Source organism: Chiloscyllium plagiosum, chromosome 2 (genome assembly GCF_004010195.1).
Source record: "Chiloscyllium plagiosum isolate BGI_BamShark_2017 chromosome 2, ASM401019v2, whole genome shotgun sequence".
Taxonomy (NCBI): domain Eukaryota; kingdom Metazoa; phylum Chordata; class Chondrichthyes; order Orectolobiformes; family Hemiscylliidae; genus Chiloscyllium; species Chiloscyllium plagiosum.
This window is the reverse complement of record NC_057711.1, coordinates 38,902,592-38,928,507: the sequence shown is the minus strand read 5'-3', so window position 1 is coordinate 38,928,507 and position 25,916 is coordinate 38,902,592. Positions and strand designations below refer to the sequence as shown.

The following is a 25,916-nucleotide window of genomic DNA, read 5'->3' as shown; positions in this document are numbered from 1 at the left end:
TGTTGGTGGTTCACCTTTCTGAGAATGTAGTATATGTGTCGTACTTGTATGTGCTCAGTGTGATTTATGTTTATTTATGCATATGTGGCCCATGTTTATATACTCACACTTATGTGTATAAATGTGCTTGATAGTTGCTGAGACACATTACTCATTTATACTGACTTCAAATATAAAATAAAACAGTTGGAGAGAATTCATCTGCCAGACACAATATCTCTTTGAAGCATTTCTAACAATCACAGATTGGTTTGAAGTGAATAATTTTTGAAACAAAAAGAATCTGCTGAATTATTTTCAGAAATATTTGAATCGTTTCCTGTTTGTTTTATTCAATATGCCTGCAACATACATTTCTATTGATAATGGACTTCAGCTTCCATATCAGTTCTTGTGTAATCCAATGTTTCCAACTCAGCTAGCAATTTTGTTATAGAATATGCATTGTAAATTTTAGATCATTCAGATCTTGAGCGAAATTCTTTAGTCTTCCTAAATTACAACAAGAAAAATAGCCTTGTAACCAATGACAACTGCTCTGATATAAAAGATTCTGTCATATTCTCCAGAAATATTACCTGAAGTGAATCAATTGCTGGGTACATTTAACAATTCAAATTAAATCAACATACTTCTTTATTCATTTGTTGCTTTTAACAGCAAATATCTTGTTGAAATAACACTTTAAAAGAAGAATCTATTCACCTCAATTGATCCCCTTCATATATGCCAGGCTGAATTTTACAGTTTCCCATCAATGCATTTGGCAGGTGAAAGCAAAGTTCATTGGGTGGCTTTCCACTGCCCATCCACGAGGTTGCCCCATCTTGTCATCCATTTTAGACAGTGGAGTGCTGTTGGACTGCCTACCTGCTCCTAAGCATTTTGAGGCCCTTAAGTGACCAATTAATACCTTAAGGGTCTCACCCTGTCATTGCTAGTATTTAAGCCCAGAGGGAGGTCTAAACACTGTGGGAACCTGACAGCTGGTCTGGTGTTGGACAAGCAAAGAGAAGTAATATCCCCTGGGAGCTCCCTCAGTAACCAAACTTGCCAACATTTTCCTCAAGTTGTACAAGTATTTGTTCCCTTTGAAATTTGGCATTCTTGCATATGTCCTGATGAACACTAGACAAAATATTCTGTCAGCTTTTTTTTCAGCTCTATTAAAATATACTTGTTTTCTCCTTTCTTGGCATATAAGCATTTAAATTGTGTACTCTACGCAGCCAAGGGAAGAATGGATAATGTTTGTTGTTTATGTTAGCAACTGGGAGCCAGTTACATGAGATTCTGCAGTGCCCAGTATATCTCTTGCTTTTTATAGTTTATATACATAATTAAAACTCAAATGTAGAGTGCATAATAAAGAAATTTGCAGATGTTGAAAAGAATTGGTTGTGTGGTATCCACAAGAAAAGAAGCTTGAGAGTGCAGGGAAGTATAGATGGTCTGGTCTGTTGGGCAGAAAAAGGTAACAGAACTCACTTTTGAGAAATATAGAATAAAGTATTTTGGGCAGTGCAACAAGGGAATATACAGTAAGTGGGAAGATGCTGAGTAATGCAGAGAAGCAGAAGGACCTTGAAGTGTCTATCTACACGTCATGAAAGGTAATAGAATAGGTTCATGAGTATTCCTTAATAGAATGCAAGAGTGAGAAGGATATGCTAGAACTGTGTACAATAGGTAGACTGCAGATTGTGTAATGCTCACATTTCTGGTCACCAAATTACAGCAAATTTGCAGGGTTACACATCTAACACAAGAATGAACTACATGACCTCCTGTGACATAAAGTTTCTAGGATTTGTATGATTTCTAAATTCTGGCTATCCATGCTTAAAGTGTGTCAGAATAAACTTTGTTTTTACTTTTATTGACAAAAGCACAGTGCTTTTCTCCCAAAGAACTGGCTTAACAGACTGAAAATGGTGATCCATACTAGTTTTCTGGACATTTCACCAGTCTCTGACTGAAATTATTGTTAGAAACCAATGGACTCCTCCATGCCCCACTACCCCAAAGGATTTCAGTGTACACATCTTGGGTGCACAATTTACCAGTAATACTTTATTTCTGTACATGAGGTACTGAACGGCTACAACCTACAGTGTTATTGCATGAATGCTTTAAAGCTACCATTTCTAATGGCTAACCTAGCTATTATGCTGATTGAGCTGAATGTTAACCTATGTTCTAATCAACCTGTTCAGAGATGTTATCATACACCACTGGAGTAGGTAAGAGTTGACCTCAGGTCTCCTGGCTCAAAGGTAGGCACACTATCAATGCGCCACAAGACCTTTAATTGTACTGAACTACAAAGCCTCAGAATCTCAGATTTGAATTAACTCCACAAAGGCCGGTATCTTGTCACAAAGTCATCCTTTACCTACATTTGAATAGTACATGACACTGACCCAGCTAGCTCAGAGCTGGCTCCTAGAGTGAACAGAACCTCTGACACTCCTTATCTGCCATGGCTCCCTGATTGGACCAGGTTAACAGCCCCAGTCAGGGAACTCATATTGTGTGAGGTTCACCTACCTGAACTCGTTCCAATCAGAACAAGGTTCACCAATTGAACTGAGTTTGCTGGTCATGGCTGACCACTGGAAGCAGGAAGAATATGTCACCTGCCCCCTTATATAAATTGGCTTTGATAGATCTTTCTGAAGAGTGCTGCAAGGATCCTGAAAGATAGTACAGCTGCAAAACCCCTCATAGGTTCGCAAGGAAGCAAAAGGTTTCTTGCAAAAGGTGCTGTGCCGAAGAAGGACACTATGGAGGGCTTGAGCAGTGAGGCATTATGGGTGGAGCTGAGAAATAAGAAGGCTGCAGTTACGTTGGTGGGGCTGTATTACAGGCCTCCCGACAGTGAGCATGAGGTAGAAGAACAAATAGCTAAACAGATTATGGAACGATATAGAGGCAACAGGGTGGTGGTGATATGAGATTTTAATTTTCCCAACATTGACTGGGATACACTTTGTGCCTGGTTGTGCAGAATTTGTAAGGACCATCCAGGAAAGTTTTCTAGATCAGTATGTCAATAGTCCGACAAGGGAAGGGGCCATATTGGACCTGGTGATGGGGAATGAGCCAGGCCAGGTAGTAGAAGTTGCAGTGGGGGATTTCTTTGGGAATAGTTACCACAATTCTGTAAGTTTTAGAATACTCATAGACAAAGATGAGAGTGGTCCTAAGGGACAAATACTACACTTGGCCAAGGCCAATTGTGTCAAAATTAGGCAGGAGTTGGAAAATGTGTTTTAGAAAAAGCTATTTGAAGGAAAGTCTGCATTTGATCTGTGGGAGGCTTTCAAAGATAGGTTGAAGGTGCAGGAGCCTTTCAAAGATAGGTGCAGGATAGGCAGGTCCCTTTGAAAACAAGGGATAAGAAAGGCAAGATTTGTGAACCGTGGATAACAGGAGAAGTCGTGCAACTAGCCAAGAGTAAAAGGGAAGCGTACATAACATCCAGGCACCTAAGAACAGAACGGGTCTTGGAGGAATAACGGGAGAGTAGGACCACTCTTAAACAAGGAATCAAGTGGGCTGAAAGGGTCATGATATAACTTTAGTGAGCAGAATTAAGGGGAATCCCAAGCCTTTCATTCTTATATGAGAAGCAAGAGGGTAGCCAGAGAAAGGGTTGGTCCACAAAAGGATAAGGAAGGAAGGTTGTGTATCGAACCTGAAAAAATAGGTGAGATTCTCAATTATTACTTTGCATCAGTGTTCACTGAGGAACGGGAGGTGATGAATGCTGAGATTAAAGATAGAAGTTTGTTTAATCTGAATCACATTGACATAAGGAGGGAAGATGTGTTGAGTAGACTAAAGGATATTAAGGTGGACAAATCCCCAGGACCGGATGGGATCTATCCCAGGTTGCTGAGGGAGGCAAAAGAGGAAATAGCTGGAGCCCTGACAGATATCTTTGTATCATCCTTAAACACAGGTGAGGTGCCGGAGGACTGGAGGGATGCTCATGTTGTCCCCCTGTACAAGAAGGGTAGTAGGGATTTTCCGGGTAACTACAGACCAGTGAGCCTGATGTCAGTGGTGGGAAAGTTGCTGGAGAAGGTACTGAGGGATGAAATCTATTTATATTTGGAAAGGTATGGGCTTATCAGTGATAAGCAACATGTGTGGCATAGATCATGTCTTACCAACTTAAAAGAGTTTTTTGAGGAAGTGACCAAGTTGACAGATGAAGGAAGGGTTGTAAATGTGATATACATGGACTTTAGTAAGGCGTTTGATAAGGTTCCCCATGATAAACTAATGGAGAAAGTGAAGTCACATGATGTTCAGGGTGTTCTAGCTAGGTGGATAAAGAACTGGTTGAGCAAAAGGAGACAGAGAGGAGTAGTTGAAGGGAGTTTCTCCAAATGGAGAAAGGTGACCAGTGGTGTTCCACAGGAACCAGTGCTGGGCTCACTGTTGTTTGTAGTACACATAAATGATCTTGAAGAGGGCATTGTTGGTCTGATCAGTAAGTTTGCAGTTGACACGAAGATTGGTGGAGTAGCAGAAAGCATGGGGGACTGTCAAAGAATACAGGAGACTGGACAGTTGGGCGGAGAAGTGGCAAATGTAGTTCAATCCAGGCAAATGTGAGGTGATGCATTTTGGGAAGTCTAAGTCTAGAGCGAACTATACTGTAAATGCAAGAGCCTTGGGAAAAGTTGATGAGCAGAGAGATCTGGGAGTTCAGGTCCATTGTACCCTGAAGGTGGCTGCACAGGTGGATAGAGTGGTCAAGATGCCATATGGTATGTTTGCCTTCATCAGACGGGGTATTGAGTATAAGAGCTGGCAAGTCATGTTAAAATTGTATAAGACTTTGCTTCGGCTGCGTTTAGAATACTGTACAGTTCTGGTCGCCACATTATCAAAAGGATGTGGACATTTTGGAGAGGGTGCAGAGAAGGTTTACGAGGATGTTGCCTGATATGGAAGGTGCTAGCTATGAAGGGAGATGGAGTAGGTTAGGTTTGTTTTCATTGAGCTCTACAAAATCATGAAGGGTATAGATAAGATAGATAGAGGTAAGCTTTTTTACCAGGGTAAGGGATTCAATAACAAAAGGTCATGTGTTCAAGGTGAGAGGTAAAAAATTTAAGGGGGATATACGCAGCAAGAACTTTACACAGATGGCGGTAGGTGCCTGGAACACGTTGCCAGCAAAGGTAGTAGAGGCAGGCACAGTCGATTCATTTAAGGTTCATCTGGATGGATGCTTACGAACTGGGCGATAGGTTCAGACAGTAGATTAGGATCGGCTCAGGCCTGTTCCTGGGCTGTAAATTTTCTTTGTTCTTTGTTTCCCTGAAGTTAAAGATGCTTGTACAAATTATAATTAAATCATCAAAACATCCATTTTCAAAAAATAAAGAAATTCATCAAAGGTATGCAATGCCATAAATAAATGATATTTCCTAGGAGTCATCATTTGCAACTACTCTTCAACATTTATTTATAGCTCATAAAATATAAAAGTGCCATTACTTTGCAAACTGGAAAATGACAAGGAGTAGGATAGAAACTCTTTCCATTACCTGGACTTAAGTACCACTTCTTAATCAGGGTTGGTGAAGCATGCATGAGATCACAGGAAATTTCTCCTTGCCTGCTGACATCCAGTGCAATTTCTCTAATGATGTGTGAAATCATGCCATCTGATATTAATAACAAACACATTAAAATGTTTAATGCCATTTTCGTTTATAAATTCCATTTCTAAAAGCATTAATAAACGTATTATTCATGTCACCATCTACAACTTCACCCTGCAAATGTTTTTCAATCAACCAGCCACAGTGATCTTATTATATATCTGTACATTTAAAGGCACAATATAGAAAAAAGGGAATTGTCATATATTAACAGCAAAATTTGCATGACATTACTCATGATTAATTGGAGGATATGTTGTTCCATTAAATAATAGATTTAATCAGTAAAGTCTGGTGGAAAAGAGTTCCAGGACATAAGTGTAACAGTAGGTGAATGCTCTGTGCAAAATTGTATGTTATTTAGGCATTGCTATGCAAAACAAGAATCATTATATGTGACATAAACTAGCTGGATTTTTTAAACAAAACATTTGCAATAGAGATTGATGAAGTAAACTAAGTAAAAGAAATCTTAAAAGAGAAAGACACAGTGAAAGTTGAAACATCACTGCTAGCAGAACTGATTTTTTTATACTCTTCTTGCAATTCTATCTTCAGATACTATGACATTATGCTTTTTTATTGACATACGATAGCAATTTGTTCCACTTATCTACCAACATTTAACAGGTAAGCAATTTCATCATAGTCAATCTACCAATGTTCAAATTCCCATCCTGAGTGTTGTTTGATTGAGACGTCATTTTATGCAGACATTGAGTTCAACATCAAAGGTACACTCATTTTACTTTCCATAGCAACAGCTAATGAAAGTGGAAGATTTATAGCAAAGTAATTTAGTAATTACTGAGACAGTTGTTTGATAAATGGATGGTGATTAAACATGCTGATCTCTTTCTTTGTGCTCTTTGAACACAAAAGGATGCCGAGTTTTTAAATATCAATAATCTTGCGATAATTACTGACCACTAACAAATTGGAAGAATACTTTTAATTAAATGAAAATAAAATAGACTGAAAAGCAGCAGTTAGCAAGTGGATACAATTGACTTCAATTCTGGTATCTTCAGCAATTGTTAATTCTGATTCAAAGCATTCTTACCAGTTATTAATTCGACATTTTCTGGTCATCAAGAACACAATAAAAGAAAATATGGTGCATAAATATAAACAAAAGCTGCTTATATTTGCTTCATAAATTGCCCCAATCAAACACAAAGCAAGAAGCAAGATACAAAAGTAGATGTGAGCTAGGAGTAGGAGCAGACCATCTGCCCCTCAAGACTGCTCCACCATTCAATAAGATTGTTGTTTATCTGATCATGACCTCACATTCACAGTCCTGTCTATCCTTGACAACCTGTCACCTCCTTGATCCACAAGAATCTATTTATCTTTGCTTTAAAATCTGGATGTAGATTTGCTCACTGAGCTGGTAGGTTCATTTCCAAACGTTTCAGCACCCTACTAAATAACATCTTCAGTGGGCCTCAGGCAAAGCACTGCTGATCAGTCCTGCTTTCTATTTATACATTTGGGTTTCTTTGGGAAACACCACAGGAAATTACATCACCAACCCAAAGGATGCTGATAGATTGGACAAACACAATTTCTCTTTCATAAACCATGGCAACTCTACCTGATTACCTTGAATTTATCTAAGCACCCAATATAACACTTTTAATTATAGCTTCAAACACTTTCCTTATGATAGATGTTAAGCAAACCAACCTGTGATTTCCTTCTTCGAATAGAGAAGTTTTATTCCTGATCAATCCAATGGGATCATCCCTGAAATTAAAACTATTGCACCAACTATCTCACCAGCCACTTCTTTTAAAACCCTAAGATAAAGTCCATCAGGACACAGCCACTAGTCAGTCTGCAGCTCCAGTAGTTTACTTTGTACCACTTCTCAAATGATTGTGATTTTCTTGAATCCATTCTTCCTTTCCATTATTTGCTTTTTTTGTTGCTTCTGGGATGTTACTTATATCCATGATAATGAAGACTGGTGCAAAATACCTATTCAATTCATCTGCCATTTCCTTATTTTCCATTATTAAGATATAGTAGATAACCCAAAGCGTGCACAGTGAATCAAAGATATAAGAACATAAGGTGACAGAATAGACTAATTTTTCTGAAGCTTTGCGTGAAAAATCTAAACTTTGCAGATTCAAATTGGCCTGGTTTGGAAGGAGCAGCTTTGGGTCAAATAATACTAACAGATATCCTTGCAAAACTAAAGCAACCCAGAGCACATTATAAACTAGATCAAATCTTTAAAGAGGATTTGGTAGGCTGAAGATACGTGAAAATCTTGCTAACAGACCTTTGAGAATTTGGTGTGCAGCAGGCATTTCTGCAGGCTGTAAAATCTGACACATCAGTAGCTTTTAATGAGCAGCACCTTCTTTTGAAATATCATGGTAATAGAAAATGTGTGGACTAATTGTTCACTGTCTGCATTATTGTTTCCTTGAAGATAAAAAATTGCCAAAACTGGTACACTAAAGGCCATGTTTCAGGCTGAACGACACCCTCCAGATTCATGTTGTTAAGGACAGTCTTGACAGTCAACTAGATTCCTTATGCATGGCTGTAAATGGAGTTTATAGATATTATAATGTAGGGGATAGTGAGTATGCTTGTCATGTCCCCATACAATTCTTATGTACTGGCTTCTCTGCTGGATACTATTTAAAGTATTGTACAGAGCATAGATTTCATTGTGCTCCAGTAGCATGACACATTATTCCTGGCTCTTAAAGTGGTAGCTAAGGAACCACAAACAGAATGATGTAAAGACCATTTTTTATTTTCATTTTTGTTTTTTTTATTGTGGACTGAAATGAAAAAGGAACTTTTTAGAATCTACTCAGTCCCAAAAATCAAAGCACCTCTTTCTTCAGGGATGGTCTTGGAAATTCCTTGACAACCTTAATCTTCATGTTCCTCGGGGTCATCCCTCCATGTCAAATGTTATGTCACTTCTGCTTCCGCAAATCCCATTTTTTCTGATTTTTCAATGGTTAGAGAATGGCAGCATATTTGAAAGCAAGTATCCTGATGCCCATTGCAAGTATCATTTACACAGCTGCTTGTGAACAAATAACTGTATGGGAGCTCATATGGGATTCAGAGTGAGCTTGCCAAATGGATACAAAATTGACTTGACAGTAGAAGACAGAGAATGGTGATGGAGGATTATCTTTTAGACTGGAGGCCTGGAACCAGTGGTGTTGAAGATCTTGACCCCCTGGGAGGGGTCTCTCAGTTCCGCGATCAGTCAAGGAGTTCAGTTTGCTTCAACAAGATTTCACACTTTAGTCAGTATCGGCCAGGTACAGGTTGTCCAGCAACACAGAGGTTAAAAGCTTCTGTATTCCTTGGAGAAACTATGTGCAGTTGCTTGAATTACAGAGTAAATTCAATAAAGTGTAATAAAATGATATTATGGACAGCAGGTTAACCCAATAGTATTTCCTGGGAACCAATGTTGTTTTGCACATGTTATCTCTCTGCACCTATATCTCCAAGGTTAACTAGGATGGTTAGTAATGTTCTATCTAGCTTGGTTAATTCGATACTGTGAAGGGAGCATTGTCTGCTAGTCTTTGATTCAGTTAGCTCAGGAATGCAACTTTTATCTGGGTGAAAAGCCATTTTAGACACAGTGTTAACTTGCAGCCTAAAAAGCCATTTTATTATGTTACTTTATGTTACTTGCATTAAGAAGCCATTTTGTAGTTAGTAAAAACATGCATTAAATGGTTGCTCCTGACAACAGCCTAAAGTCCAGATTTTAGATCCTCAGTGTGCCCCAAGGATTGGTGATTTGTTATTTATACAAATAATTTGGATGAGAATAGAGGAGGCATGGTTAATAAGTTTGTGAATGGCACCAAAATTGGTGGTATAGCAGGCAGTGAAGAAGGTTATCTAAGATTATGAAGTGATCTTGATCAATTGAGTCAATGGGCTGAGGAGTGGCAGATGGAATTTAATTTGGATAAATGTGACGTATTGCATTATGGTTAAACAAATCAAAGGGCAGGACTTATACATTTATTGATAGGTCCTTGGGTAGTGTTACTGAACAGAGAGACCTAAGAGTTCAGGTACATAATGCTTTGAAATTTGTGTCACAGAATTGGAACATCATGTTGGGATTCGTAGGATATTGGTGAGGCCACTTCGGGAGTACTGCGTGCACTCTGGTCGCCCTAGTATAGGAAAGATATTATTCAATTGGAGAGGGTTCAGAAAAGATTTATTAGGACTTGGGAATGGCGGGTTTGAGTTATAAAAATAGACCGATAGGCTGGGACCTTTTTCATTGTAATGTAGGAGGTTAAGGGGTGAACTTACAGTGATTTATAAAATCATGAGGGGATGTAGAAAAGGTGAATAGAAATGGTCTTTTCCATAAAGTGGGGGAGTTCAAAACTAGGGGCATATTTTTAAGATGAGAGAAGAAAGGTTTAAACAGGACTAGAGGGGCAACATTTTTAGACAGAGAGTGGTTCACATACGGAATGAACTGCCCAAAGAAGTGGTGGGTGCAGGTAGAGCTACAAGAAATTTAGGTAAGTATATAAATAGGAAAGGTTTGAAGAGATATGGGCCAAATACAAGCCAGTTTAGTTTGGGACATGGTCAGTGTGGGCTAGTTGGCCTGTTGAAGGGTCTGGTTCCATGTTGTATGACTTTATGATTCTATCATTCTATGAGTCTAGTTAATTATAAGTGGAGCTTTGGTTAGCAACCAGTAGCAGGTTGGTTTGTAGACCAGTTACCAGTTACCAATTACAAATGTCTTCTGCCTGCCAACAATGTGATTGTTTCTAAGGTAGCTGAACAACTTGAGGCTGTGAACAAAATACAGAGAAGCCTTTGGACCATCAACAGCTTAGGAGCTCTTTTTATGTTCTCTGCAGATAGCTAATTTAAGCCTGAAGTAAACTAGTTCATCTATCCTTCAGCAGCTGTTTGAAGCTGTAACTGATAATTCAGAGACTTTGTTAAAAATCACACAACAACAAGTTATAGTCCAACAAGTTTACTTGGAAGCATGAGCTTTCAGAGCACTGCTCCTTCATCAGGTGGTTGTGGAGTATAAGATAGTAAGACATAGAATTTATAGAAAGGTTTACATGTGATGTAACTGAAATTATATATTGAAGAAGACCTGGACTATTTGTTAAGTCTCTCATCTTTTAGAATGACCATGAAGGTTTCAGTTCTTTCATATATAAATCGCAGAACTTTTTTAAAGTTACATTCTCAAGTGAACTTTAACATTAGTGTCATGTCAGCGCAGATAATGCATTGGAGGTGTGAGGTACCCTGTGTGAGACTGTGCCACAATGTTCAGACTGATTCTAATCTAAAAAATGGATTTACAGAATCTTACAAAAATTCATGCAGTTTTTGAGCAAAATAAAATATAATCCCACAAGTAAAAATTCACCCCACAGACGGTCTGTGTCTGTCTGTGTGTGTGTGTGCATCTGTGTGTGTGTGTCCATCTGTCTGTGCGTGTGTATAGTGCAATGAGGTCACCTGTAGTATGACATGAACCCAAGGTCCCGGTTGAGGCCATCTCCATGGGTACCAAACTTGGCTCTCAGTCTCTGCTTGGCCACTTTGCATTGTTGCCTGTCCTGAAGTCTGCCTTGGAGGATGGTCACCCGAAGGTCCAAGTTCGAATGTCCCGGACTGCTGAAGTGTTCTCCGACTGGGAGGGAACACTCCTGTCGGTTGATAGTTGTGTGGTGCCCATTCATCTGTTGCCGTAGCCTCTGCTCAGTCTTGCCAATGTACCATGCCTCAGGGCATCATGTCACACTACAGGTGACCCCACTGCACTATACACATATATATATACACACACACACACATAGAAACTGACACACACAGACACACACAGACAGACAGACAGACACACACTCACAGACACCCACACACTCCTACAGACACACACACACATTCCTACAGACCCATACAATCTCATAGACCCTTTCTCATACACAAGCTCTCTCTCATACACTCACACATACACTCCCACACTCACAAGCACACATGCACCTCTCACAAACTTATTCCCCTTTACACTCACACTCACACACATGCACACATTCTCTCACAGACACTCATAACACCCCCCACCCCCCATCCCAACACACACCCACATGTACACACACACATATAAGTTTGTGGAATGAATTTGTATTTGCAGAATTATATTTTATTTTGCTCAAAATTTGCATGAATCCATGTAAGATTCTGTAAATCCATTTTTTAGATTACAATCAGTCTGAACATTGTGTCACAAACAGTCTCACATAGGACACCTCACACCTTAAGTGCATTATCTGGGCTGACATGACACCAATTGTTAAAGTTCACTTGAGAATGTATCTTTAAAAAGTGCTGTGATTTACAAATGAAAGAACTGAAACCAACATGTTTATTTTAAAAGATGGGAGACTTAACAAACAATCCAGGTTTTTTTTCAATATATACTTTCACTTACATTACACTGTAAACATTTGCTATAAAATGTGTTTTACGATTGTATACTTCACAACTACCTGATGATGGAGAAGCGCTCTGAATGCTAGTGTTTCCAGATAAACTTGTTGGATTATAATCTGGTGTTGTATGATTTTAACTTTGTCCACCCCAGTCCAACACCGGCATCTCCAAATTCAGAGACTTTGTACGTGAACCAACCATGCTGTGCTTCTTGCAAACCAATGGAAGCATTTGAAGAAGGATAACTGACAAGCAGTATTTTGACCAGCAGAAGAATCATAAGAATCAAATCAGCAATCTCAGTGAACAAGAACCATTGAACTATTTTCCCTGTTTATTTTTGTCTATTCTTAATCCAGTGTGTGTGTCTGCGTGCGTGCGTCTGTGTGTGATGGGAATCTACAAAAGATTAGAGTTTTAATTTGTACAGTTATATGCTAATGATTCATAACTGTTTATCTTTGGATAATGTCAAACTACTTGTAATAAATAGTAATTTTTGTTAAGTACAGAAATTGGGCCCATGCTTTCTGTAGACTTAGAAGACAGGTAAATTGGTGGATTTTGTTTACTTTTTAAAATCTTTAACCTTTGCTTGGATTACAGGAATAATGGTGTTTGGTTTCCTGTGTGCTCCCACCATGCAGCATAACAGTGAGCTAAAACCCTGATTTTAATGCTAATTTAATAAATAAATGGATGGGGTGCTGAAGGAATAGATTTGTGGTATCAATTCCTTCAAAGTGTATCTGTTTGAAACAAAATCTGATAGTTCCTCCCTTAACATCAAATAAAGTAATACTGGTCCAATCGTTAAATTAACATGTCAAAATAATACAGTAAATCATGTAATAAAATCTGAAATTGCTGGAAAACTCAGTAGGTCTGGCAACATCAGTGGAGAGAAAACAGAGTTAACAATTCTGGTCTAGTGACCCCTCCTTAAAACTCAATGAAACTTGTACTTGTTATCTAAATTCATACCTTTTTTCACAATTTAGATAATTCCATAATTTCTTCTAATAACTATATAAGATCACCAAGCAGTTCAATTGGAAATTCAGACACAATGTCTTTACCCAACAAGTGATGAGAAAGTCAAACTTGCCACTACTAAGAGTGGTTGAAGTAAATTGTATAGATGTATTTAAGGGAACTCCAGAGATGCACATGAGGAAGAAGAGAAGGGTTACCACGATAGAGTTATATGGAGAAAAATGGAAGGGTGCCCAGTGACCCATGAATGCTACCATGTACAGTTCCGCCAAAGACTTGTTTTGTATGGGGTTGTATATGTTGTGTTGTATTATTTATGTATAATCTCCAAATAATACTGTTGATCTTGCCCAATACTTTGTGCATTTTCATTGTCTTTTTATTACCATTCCACATTTTATTGATTCCAAAATATTTGAATGGCAATTAGAGGAAATCACATTATTCAGTATGGCCTAGATTAGAGTGGCGCTGGAAAAGCACAGCAGGTCAGGCAGCATCCGAGGAGCAGGAAAATCGACATTTTGGGCAAAAGCCCTTCATCAGGAATGAAGGCCTTTTAGCGGAGGAAGAGGTGGGGAGTGGTGCCTGTGTAACTACAGAAGATGGACTGCTCTTCGTAGCCAAAAAAGAGACAGGCATAGCTGGGGCCCATGCGGGTGCCCATGGCTAACCCTTTGGCCTGGAGGAAGTGGGAGGATTTGAAGGAGAAATTGTTAAGAGTGAGGACCAGTTCAGCCATACGAATGAGAGTGTCAGTAGAAGGGTACTGTTGGGGATGTCGGGAGAGGAAGAAATGGAGGGCTTGGAGGCTCTGGTCATGGCGGATGGAGGTGTAGCGGGTGGATGTCCCTGGTGAAGATGGGGCGTTAGGGGCCAGGGAAACAGAAGTCTTAGAGGAGGTGGAGGGTATGGGTTGTGTCTCGAATGTATGTGGGGGAGTTCATGGACTGGGGGGAGAGGACTGTATCGAGGTAGGTAGAGATGAGTTCAGTGGGGCAGGAGCAGGCTGAGACAATGGGTCGGCCAGGGTGGTCAGGCTTGTGGATCTTGGGAAGGAGGTAGAACCGGGAAATGCGGGGTTCCCGGACTATGAGGTTGGAAGCTGTGGGTGGGAGATCTCCTGAGGTGATGAGGTTCTGTATGGTCTGGAGATGATGGTTTGGTGATGGGGTGGTGAGGTCATGGTTGAGGGGGCAGGGGGAGTACGTGTCTTCGAGGTAGTGCCTGGCTTCAGCAGTGTAGAGGTCAGTGTGCCAAACTACCACTGCACCTCCTTTACCTGCTGGTTTGATGGCAATTCACCATATTCAGTATGGTGTCCAGTGTTTGTTGTAGTTAATTGTTTTGAAACTTGCATAGAAAACAAGATACAAAAATGAAAACCAAATTTATAGAATATTATGCCAAAATAGAAATGCAAGGTATCTGAATTGAAGCAGTTTTTGTATTTGTATTTGCCTGTCTCCTGAGGAAACAGCTCTTTGCTGTGTTAAAGGGTGGCACAGTGGCTCAGTGGTTAGTGCTGCTGACTCACAATGCCAAGGACCCAGATTTGATCCCAGCCTTGGGCTGTGTGGAGTTTGCACACTCTCCCTGTGTCTGTATGGGGATAAATATAGGATAGGGGAATGGATCTGGGTGGGTTACTGTTTTGGGGTGGATCAGTAGTTAGCACTGCTGCCTTGCAGGGCCAGGGACCCTGGCCCTTGGGCGATTGTCTGTGTGGAGTTTGCACTTTGTCCCTGTGCCTGCGTGGGTATCCTCTAGATGCTCTGGTTTCCTCCCCCAGTCCAAAGATGCGCAGGTCAGGTGAACTGGCTGTGCTAAATTATCCATAGTGATAGGTGCATTAGTAGGAAGTAGGTGAATGGGTCTGGGTAGGTTGCCCTTTGGAGGGTTGGTGTGGACTTGTTGGGCCGAAGGGCCTGTTTCTGCACTGTAGGGAATCTAATCTAAACACGCCGATTAGAATTGACGGAGAGTATTCCTTATCTGCTTTGGTTAACAAAAGCATCATGAAACACAATTTCATCCTGCAACTTTTTATTGTAACTAAATTAACGGAAGCAGTCCGTTTCTCCTGATGTTTTTCCAAGACTCCCATTGAGTAGCGCTGGGGATGTCTCTCCCAATAAGAATCAGCAGTGTTGGGGGAAGATAGAGCTACAAACAATAAAAAAAGCAACGTCTATCAGATAACGTTATGTCAAATAAAAGATGTAAGAAGATACTGGCTGGAGAGAAACGCCTTGAAAATGCCCATTGGAAATCAGACACTTCCCTACTGATGGTGTAACAAAAGTTGTTCACCTTGACTGTTTCTTTGAATAAATGTGAATTTTATTTTTATTTTCGACTCCAATTCGTATTAATGTCAGGGAAACCCTGAAAGTGATGAGATAGACCCCCGGCTAGCACCTTACAACATTCAAAAGAGCTCAAACTTCCGATTGGGCGAGTCAGTCCTGCTACACATAACTGGAAACATGATTTAGGGCGCCCTGTCAACCCTGGACACATCTTGAAAATTGGGGCTGCAGAATTTCCTGCCGCATGCCAGGAAAGTGAAATTGCTAAAACAGCGACCCGCCATATCAGGTTACTTCTAGCCCGTTTCCTTTAATTGGAATGGAGATAACAGAAACGTGGAAAACCGCACCGCTAAGTGTCTGGTTGTGAATTCTGACAGTTTCTGTTTGTTAGCAGCTTTCCCGACTGGATACAAATGCAACAGCGTCCTTACTCAACGGTACCTCTTTGTGAATCAGTGCGCAGAACAAACCCGCAGTGATCCAGCTAACAGCGAGAAACTATGCAGTCCTCAAGTTAATCAGAATCATAGCAATTACAGCTTTATTTTGCGATATGCTGTTTAGGCACATAACCCCAGAGAACTGTATTGAAACACTCCCCCTCAATTTTAAGTACTTGCCATTCACTCAGATTTTTTTTTCACAAAAAATGTATACGTATAGACCGAAGTGCAGAGAGACCTAATGCCCAGCAGACTCCTCTTTCGTGCTTTCTGTTGCAGTACCAATGGGTGCTTGGTGATGGAGATGCTGCTGCCTGTTCAGTAACGCCCCGCTGCTGGTTAGATACCTCCTTATAACTGGCTGCTGAATGTGTCGATCAGAACATCAGCAGCACAGACTTTCATCAGATCAAGGGTGGCACAAAGTCCCGTTTTGAGGCTGTCAGGTACCATGATAATCCTGGAAGTGGATCTATTTTTACTATTCTAATATTCGCACTGCTGTATCAATCGTTTAAAATATTTAGCATTGAAGGATGGGGGAAAATAAAAACTCTAAAGAACAGGTCAATTAAGATTAGCTGGGGATTTTGAAGCGAGATCAGTGAAGATTTTCTTTCAGAAAGTACAAGACTCCTCATATATTGTTGCCTTATTCAATGTGTAAACACTGCAGTAGAGTGCATGAGCATTGGCATTTTGCTGAAGATTGTCATATTTCCTACTGAATTGGTATCCTGAACCATATGAAGAAACATTGTCTGGTAAGACTTCTTATGCTTTGCTTAATACAAAGACTTGGCACCTGCCTTTTAGAAACCTTCACCTAAAAATTGCAATTGTTCCAATAATATCTATATTACTGGTAGTTGTTGTGCCTTTTATCGGTTGTTCCGTTTTGATTCCAGCTTTGTTTGCCATTGGTGGTCAAAATGACTGTTCACCCACTCGTACCCTCTTCTGCTTCTTGTGTTCTAAAGATCTGTTTACAACTAAATCAGACAAGATTTCCTGCATTTGGTTAGGTGCAGAAAACTGATCTGCAGACTTCGATCTCTACTTGCTTCCTCCGTTGCTGGAATAGATTGGAGGTGTTATTTCTGTAGCATTAATTGAATTTCCCTGACGTATATATGTTTCATCGCTGCATTGTCACATTTAACTAAATTTAGTTCCATAAGTCTGGGTTTTTGTTTTGTGTATTATGATGGACTAACCCTTTCCCTTTATTGGAAATTCTTGCAAAAATTCATTTTTTTTCAATTTCTGTCAAATACTCACAGAGTAAGAGATTTTTAAAGTTTAAAATGTTGATTGTTGGTTTGGGTTTGTATGCTGTAATTACCCCTTTGGTTTTTGAATTTGAATCCAGTCTCACACTGAACAAGCTGTTTTACTGTTTGATCTTACTTGCATATTACAGCATTTTTTTTTCATCTGAGAGAATCATTCCTTCCTAGATGCCAAAAGCTTTAACAGTCACTTAAGGAGTACATTTCATTTTATAGTATCTAGTCATATGAACAAAAAAAAATTCTGACATCTTTTATTGAAAATTCTAAATTTATGCTATTATGCTAAGTTAATATCAACAAGTAGTAGAATAGCATGCCAATTTATCAAGAATAGAACAGTTTCTAAGCATCCACTAAGCATCCATAATTTGCTATGCCACAGAATCTAGGCTTGCATTTACATTTTGTCTTGACCAAGATATATTAAATTAGTATAAAATCGTAAATTCATTTAAAAATAAAATGAGGGATAATGGGCCTGATGCTGACTTTATGGAAGTTGTTGGGTTTTGAATGAGTTAAAATCTTGTAAGATGCCTTGAAGTTTGATTTTGTTAACAGCAAATACAGGACAACATTCTTCACACAAAAGATTTCAAGACTGTGAAATTCATCGCTGTACAAGCTACTGGTACAATGTTAATTGGAATGTTTCAAAAGGAAAGTAATACTACTTAGGTAGCATGTTTCAATTATAAAGACTAAGTGCCCTGTTGACAAGGATAATTAGGAATGTTCCTTGTGCCTAAAGAGGAATAAACAAGAAAGAATTCAAAGTAGAAAATAGCAAAACAATACTCTAAAAACAGAAAAGGAAATTGTGTTAGAATAGTGTTAGAAGACTGACAAAAACTCACTAAGCACTGATAACAATTACGAATGGTTAAAACAGACATCATACTGTTGCACAGACGAGAAGGAGGAAAAGGAGGGAGTGTTATTCATTGGGGACCCAATAGTTAGAGAGTCAGATAGAAGGTTTGTTGGGAATGAATGAGACTCACGGTCGGTGTGTTGCCTCATAGGTGCTAGGGTCTGTGATGTCTCGGATCATGTCTTTGGGGTCCTGAAGGGTGACCAGGCCCAAGTTGTGGTCCATGTAGGTACCAATGACATAGGTAGAAAGAGGGATAGGGATGTAAGGCAGGATTTCAGGGAGCTAGGGTGGAAGTTGAGAGCTCGAACAAATAGAGTTGTTATCTCAGGTTTGTTACCCATTCCACGTGATAGCAAAGCAAGGAATATGGAGAGATATCAGCTGAACATGTGGCTGCAGGGATGGTGCAGGAGGGTGGGTTTCAGGTACATGGATAATTGGGGCTCATTCTGGGGAAGGTGGGACCGCTACCAACAGGACGGTCTTCACTTGAACCAGAGGAGTACTAATACCCTGGGTGGCATATTTGCTGGTGCTAGTCAGGGGGGTTTAAACTAGCTCAGAAGGGGGATGGGAACCTGAAGTGTAGTTCCAGTGCACAGGAGGATGAGAGTAGGGAGGGCATAGACAAGATTTCATGGTCACAGGAATGTGCTGGCAGACAGCAAGCTGGTTTGAGGTGTGTATACTTCAATGCCAGAAGTATCCGAAATAAGATAGGTGAGCTTGCAGCATGGATAGGTACCTGGGACTTCAATGTTGTGCCATTTCAGAGACATGGATAGAGCAGTTAGGAATGGATGTTGCAGGTTCCAGGATTTAGATCTTTCATTAAGAACAGGGAAAGCGATAAAAGAGGGGGAGGTGTGGGGTTGTTTGTCAAGAACAGCATAACTGTGGCTGAATGAACTTTTGACGAGGACCCATCTACTGAGGTGGTATGTCTGAGGTTAGAAACAGAGAGGAGAGGTCTTACTGCTGGGAGTTTTTTATAGGCCTCCATAGAGTTCCAGGGATGTGGAGGAGAGGATCGGCAAAACGATTCTGAGTTGAAGTGAAAGGAACAGAGTGGTCATTATTGGGGACTTTAACTCCCCCACCATTGACTGGAAATGATATAACTTTAGTATGTCGGATGGATCAGTTTTTGTTTAATGTGTGCAGGAAGATTTCCTGACTCAGTATGTCAAAGGGCCGACAGAGGGGAGGCCACACTGGATCTCATGCTTGGTAATGAACCAGGCCAGGTGTTTGATTTAGTGGTAGGTGAGCACTTTGAAGAGAGCGACCATAATTCAATTATGTTTAGTTTAGTGATGGAAAGGGATAGGTACATGCCACAGGGCAAGAGTTATAGATGGGGGAAGGGCAATTATAACACGATTAGGCAAGACTTAGGATACATAGAATGGGATAGCATGGGATGCCGGCGATGGGGGCAATCGAAATGTGGAGCTGGTTTAAGGAACAGATATTGCGTGTCCTTGATAGGTATGTCCGTGTCAGGCAGGGAGAAAGTGATAAGGTAAGGGAACCATGGTTTTCTGAAGAAATTGCATCTCTTGTTAAGAGGAAAAAGGAGGCTTATTTGACATTGAGATGAGATGAGGCAATGGAGAGTTACAGATTAGCTAGGAAGGATTCAAAGAAAGAGTTAATAAGAGCAAGGAGAGAGCATGAGTAGTCTTTAGCAAATAGAATAAAGGAAAACCCTAAAGCTTTCCATAGGTATGTGAGGAATAAAAGGATGACAAGGGTAGGAATAGGGCCAGTCAAAGACAGAAGTGGGAAGTTGTGTGTGGACCCTGAGGAGATCGGAGAGGTGCTAAACAAATATTTCTCATCTGTTTTCACTCAGGAAAAGGAGAATATTGTAGAGAAGAATGAGATATGGGATATTAGACTAGAAAGGATCGAGGTTAGTAACGAGGAGGTGTTATCAATTCTAGAAGGAGTGAAAGTAGATATTTTCCCTGGACTGCTGGGATTTATCCGAGGATTCTCTGGGAAGCTAGGGAGGAGATATTGGAGCCTTTGGCCTTGATCTTTGAGTCATCATTGTCTACAGGTTTAGTACCAGAGGACTGGAGGATCACAAATGCATGCCCTTGTTAAAGAAGGGCAGTAGAGATGACCCAGGTAATTATAGACCAGTGAGCCTTACTTCTGTTGTAGGAAAAATTTTGGAAAGGATTATAAGAGATAGGACTTATAATCATCTAGCAAGCAACAATTTGCTTGGAGGTAGTCAACATGGTTTCGTCAAGGGCAGGTCGTGTCTCACAAACCTCATTGAGATTTTTGAGAAGGTGACCAAACATGTGGATGAGGGTAGTTGACGTAGTGTACATGGACTTCAGTAAAGCCTTTGACAAGTTTTCACATGGTATGCTGTTGGAGAAAATGCAGTGGCATGGAATTGAGGGTGATTTAGCAGTTTGGATTAGAAACTGGTTTTCTGTAAGAAAGCAGCGAGTGGTGGTTGATGGAAAATATTCAGCCTGGAGTCCAGTTACTAGTGGAAGGCCACAAGGATCTGTTTTGGGACCAATGCTGTTTGTTATTTTTATAAATGACTTGGACGCAGGCATAGGCAGGCATTAGTAAATTTGCAGATGACACTAAAATTGGTGGAGTGGTGGACAGCGTGGAAGAATGTTGCAGGTTGCAGGAGGACTTGGATAAACTGCAGATTTGGGCTGAGAGGTGGCAAATGGAGTTCAATGCAACTAAATGTGGAGTGATTCACTTTGGGAAGAATAACAGGAAGGCAGAAAACTGGGTCAATGGAAAGATTCTTGTAAGTGTGGATGTGCAGAGGGATCTTGGAGTCCATGTACAGAGATCCCTGAAAGTTGCCACCCAGGTTGATAGTGCTATTAAGAAGGCATACGGTGTGTTAGGTTTTATTGGTAGAGGGATTGAGCTCCAGAACTGTAATGTCATGCTGCAACTTTACAAAACACTGATGCGGCCACACTTGGAATATTGTGTACAGTTCTGGTCGCCCCATTACAGGAAGGATGTGGAAGCATTGAAAAAGGTGCAGAGGAGATTTACCAGGATGTTGCCTGGTCTGGAGGGAAGGTCTTATGGGGAAAGGCTGAGAGACTTGGGTCTATTCTCATTGGAAAGAAGAAGGCTAAGAGGGGATTTGATAGAGACATACAAGATGATCAAAGGATTAGATAGGGTAGACAGTGAAAGTCTTTTTCCTAGGATGATGACGTCAGCTTGTACAAGGGGGCAGAGCTACAAATTGAGTGGTGATAGATTTAACACAGATGTCAGAGGCAGTTTCTTTATCAGAGAGTACTGAGGGTGTGGAATGCGCTGCATTGCCAATGTACTTAACTCAGCCACATTAGGGACATTTAAACAATCCTTGGATAAGCATATGGATGATTATGGGATAATGTAGGGGCGTGGGCTTAGATTAATTCACAGTTCAGCGCAACATCGAGGGCTGAAGGGCCTGTTCTGCACTGTATTGTTCTATGTTCTACGTTCTATAAAGGAAAGTCATAGGCCGATAGCCTTATTAAATTCTTTGAAGAATAGAAATTCACAACTGAATGGAATGATCAGGGTGGCATGGTGGCTCAGTGGTTAGCACTGCTCCCTCACAGCACCAGAGCCCCAGGTTTGATCCCAGTCTCAGGTGGTTGTCTGTGTGGAGTTTGCACATTCTCCCTGTGTCTGCGTGGGTTTCCTCACTCCATCCAAAGATGTACGGGTCAGGTGAATTGGCCATGCTAAATTGCCCAGAGTGTTAGGTGCATTAGTCAGAGGGAAATGGGTCTGGGTGGGTTACTCTTCGGAGGGTTGTGTGGGCAGGTTGGGCCGAAAGGCCTGTTTCCACACTGTAGGTAATCTAATTTTTAAAAATTGTGTTGAATAGTATAAATAAGCAAATAAGTACATCATGGATAAAAGAATAGAAGGTTCTGTTGACAATGTGGGATGAAGTGAGATGAGACATCTGGTTTTTCAGTCTGCTGAACGCCTTTTTCTGAAAGTTCTGTGTGGAAAAGGATAATAAATGATAACAGCGACGGAAATTACTGTGAATTCACTTCCTCCTAATTTCTTGGTGTGTTTTTGCAAGCTCCCTCTTGTTCCCATTGGGAATTTACTCTGTGTCTTTCAACTTACCTAATGAAATCCCAATTCAATTATTTCCAATGGTTGTAAACATTAGGCTCTAGTGTTTCCCACAATAGAACAAATCAAATAAATGCAATTAATCATTAACATTGCATAGGTAAGTTATTTCAATTTAATCTGCAACTTTCCAGTATTAAGCTTTATCCACTAGTGTTTCAACGAATACGAAGGGTCACTGGACCCAAAACATTAATTCTGATGTTGCTCAATAGATGTTGGCCAGACCTGCTGAGATTTTCCAGCAATTTCTATTGTTGATTCAGATTTCCAGCATCCACAGTTCTTCTGTTTTATTTTTCATATCTTTTAATGCAACTGGATTACAAAAAGCCTACTAATAAAACAAACAATAAATTAAGTATTTATTTTCAGTTGGGTAAGAGAGTTTCACAAACATCTACCCTTTGTGTCAACAAGTGATTTCTAATTTCACTCCTGAGAAAGTTGACTCTATTTTTTGACTGTACCTCCAAGTTCGAGATTTCCTGATCTACAATTTCTGGCATTCATGTGCCCATCAATGTCTTTGTTATTTCATATGATGTTGGCATCACTGGTTAGGCCAGCATTTGTTGCCTATTTCAAATTGCCCTTTACCTGAGAGGACATTTAAAGAGTCAACCAAACACATTGCTGTAGGTCTGGAGTAACACATAGGCTAGACCAAGAGATTGGGAAGAAAGGGCATGTGTGAATCAGATTTTTTTTACCTTAATAGATGGTTGTATTTCCACTCAACTTTGGACACCAGCTTTATATGCCAGATTGATTCATTCAGTTTAAATTCTGCCAGTTGCCCTGGTGAGATTTAAACCCATTTCCTTGGAGCATTAACCAGGACTCTGTATAATTTGCCCAGGATGCTAGTGTTTCTATATGGCTTATGCGAACAGAAAGAATATGAACTCAGTTGTTGCTCAGGTCATACTTGACTAGTGCATCATTAATGCATAGTGGTGATAGTCATCCATAACAGTGCTGATAACTTTATTGCACAGAGGTATAGCACCTTCAGTTTTTTTAAAATAGATCATTACATGCTATGATAGGCAAAGCTGCTATGGGCTTTCACAATTATATCGTACTAACCTAATAACATTACTACAACACTTCACAAGCCCAGTGACATTACTTCTATATCTACTAAGCTAGTTACATTACTACCACACCTCACCAGCCCAGTGACATTACTACTATATCGCACTAGGCGAGTAAAGCTACTATCACACCTCACCAACCCAGTGACATTACTACTATATCGTACTAAGCTAGTAACATTACTACCACATCTCACCAGCCCAGTGACATTACTACTTTATTGCACTAGGCTAGTCACATTGCTACCACACCTCACCAGCCCAATAACATTACTACTATATCATACTAAGCCGGTAACATTACTACCACATCTCACCAACCCAGTGACATTACTACTTTATTGCACTAGGCTAGTCACATTGCTACCACACCTCACCAGCCCAATAACATTACTACTATATCATACTAAGCCGGTAACATTACTACCACACCTCACCAACACAGTGACATTACTACTATTTTGTACTAGGCTAGTAACATTACTACCACACCTCACCAGCCCTGTGACATTACTACTTTATTGCACTAGGCTAGTAACATTATTACCACACCTCACCAGCCAAGTGACATTACTACTTTATCGCACTGGGCTAGTAACATTACTAGCTGGAAATGTGTTGCTGGAAAAGCGCAGCAGGTCAGGCAGCATCCAGGGAACAGGAGAATCGACGTTTCGGGTATAAGCCCTTCTTCAGGAAAGGCTTATGCCCGAAACGTCGATTCTCCTGTCCCCTGGATGCTGCCTGACCTGCTGCGCTTTTCCAGCAACACATTTCCAGCTCTGATCTCCAGCATCTGCAGACCTCACTTTCCCCTAGTAACATTACTACCACACCTCACCAGCCCAGTGACATTACTACTATATCTCACTGGGCTAGCAACATTACTACCACACCTCACCAGCCCAGTGGCATTACTACTATATCGCACTGGGCTAGTAACATTACTAACACACCTCAATAGCCCAGTGACATTACTACTACATCTCACTGGGCTAGCAACATTACTACCACACCACACCAGCCCAGTGACATTACTACTATATCGCACTGGGCTAGTAACATTACTACCACACCTCAGTAGCCCAGTGACATCACTACTATATCGCACTGGGCTAATAACATTACTACCACACCTCACCAGCCCAGTAACATTACTACTATGTCATACTAAACTAGTAACATTACTACCACACCTCACCAGCCCAGTAACATTACTACTATGTCGCACTAAACTAGTAACATTACTACCACACCTCACCAGCCCAGTGACATTACTAATATATCGCACTGGGCGAGTAACATTACTACCACATCTCACCAGCCCAATGACATTACTACTTTATTGCACTAGGCTAGTAACATTGCTACCACACCTCACCAGCCCAATGACATTACTACTATATCATACTAAGCCAGTAACATTATTACCACACCTCACCAGCCCAGTGACATTACTACTTTATCGCACTGGGCTAGTAACATTACTACCACATCTCACCAGCCCAGTGACATTACTACTATATCACACTGGGCTAGCAACATTACTACCACACCTCACCAACCCAGTGGCATTACTACTGTATCGCACTGGGCTAGTAACATTACTACCACACCTCAATAGCCCAGTGACATCACTACTATATCGCACTGGAGTAGTAACATTACGACCACACCTCACCAGCCCAGTAACATTACTACTATGTCATACTAAACTAGTAACATTACTACCACACCTCACTAGCCCAGTGACATCACTACTATATCGCACTGGGCTAGTAACATTACTACCACACCACACTAGCCCAGCGACATTACTATTTTATCACACTAGGCTAGTAACATTACTACCACACCTCATCAGTCCAGTGACATTACGACTATATCACACTGGGCTAATAACATTAGTACCACACCTCACCAGCCCAGTGACATTACTACTATATCGCACTGGGCTAGTAACATTACTACCACACCTCATCAGTCCAGTGACATTACTACTATATCACACTGGGCGAGTAACATTACTACCACACCTCACCAGCCCAGTGAAATTACTACTATATCGCACTAGGCTAGTAACGTTACAACCACACCTTACCAGTCTGGTGACATTACTACTATATCGCACTAGGCTAGTAACGTTTCTACTACACCTTACCAGCCCAGTGACATTACTACTATATCGCACTAGGCTAGTAACATTACTACCACACCACACTAGCCCAGCGAAATTACTACTTTATCACGCTAGGCTAGTAACATTACTACCACACCTCATCAGTCCAGTGACATTACTACTATATCACACTGGGCTAGTAACATTACTACCACACCTCACCGGCCCAGTGACATTACTACTATATCGCACTAGGCTAGTGACATTCCTCGATTAGTGGTGCTGGAAGAGCACAGTAGTTCAGGCAGCACCCGAGGAGCAGTAAAATCGACGTTTCGGGCAAATCCCTTCATCAGGAATACAGGCAGAGAGCCTGAAGGGTGGAGAGATAAGTGAGAGGAGGGTGGGGGTGGGGA

At 40.6% G+C, this 25,916-nt stretch overlaps 1 protein-coding gene across 2 annotated transcripts in view; it reads left to right on the top strand.

Annotated features, from left to right (window-relative positions):
• Nucleotides 1-16,339: 16,339 nt before the first annotated feature.
• ankrd34bb (ankyrin repeat domain 34Bb) overlaps nt 16,340-25,916 on the top strand; it is a 23,711-nt gene continuing 14,134 nt past the window's right edge. Inside the window, exon 1 of one of the 2 annotated variants that reach the window (XM_043708183.1) lies at nt 16,340-16,391. The gene's annotated coding sequence lies outside the window, so the exon portion shown is untranslated. Of the gene's footprint in view, nt 16,710-25,916 lie in introns of both variants that reach the window. The other variant, XM_043708173.1, reaches the window with a different exon arrangement.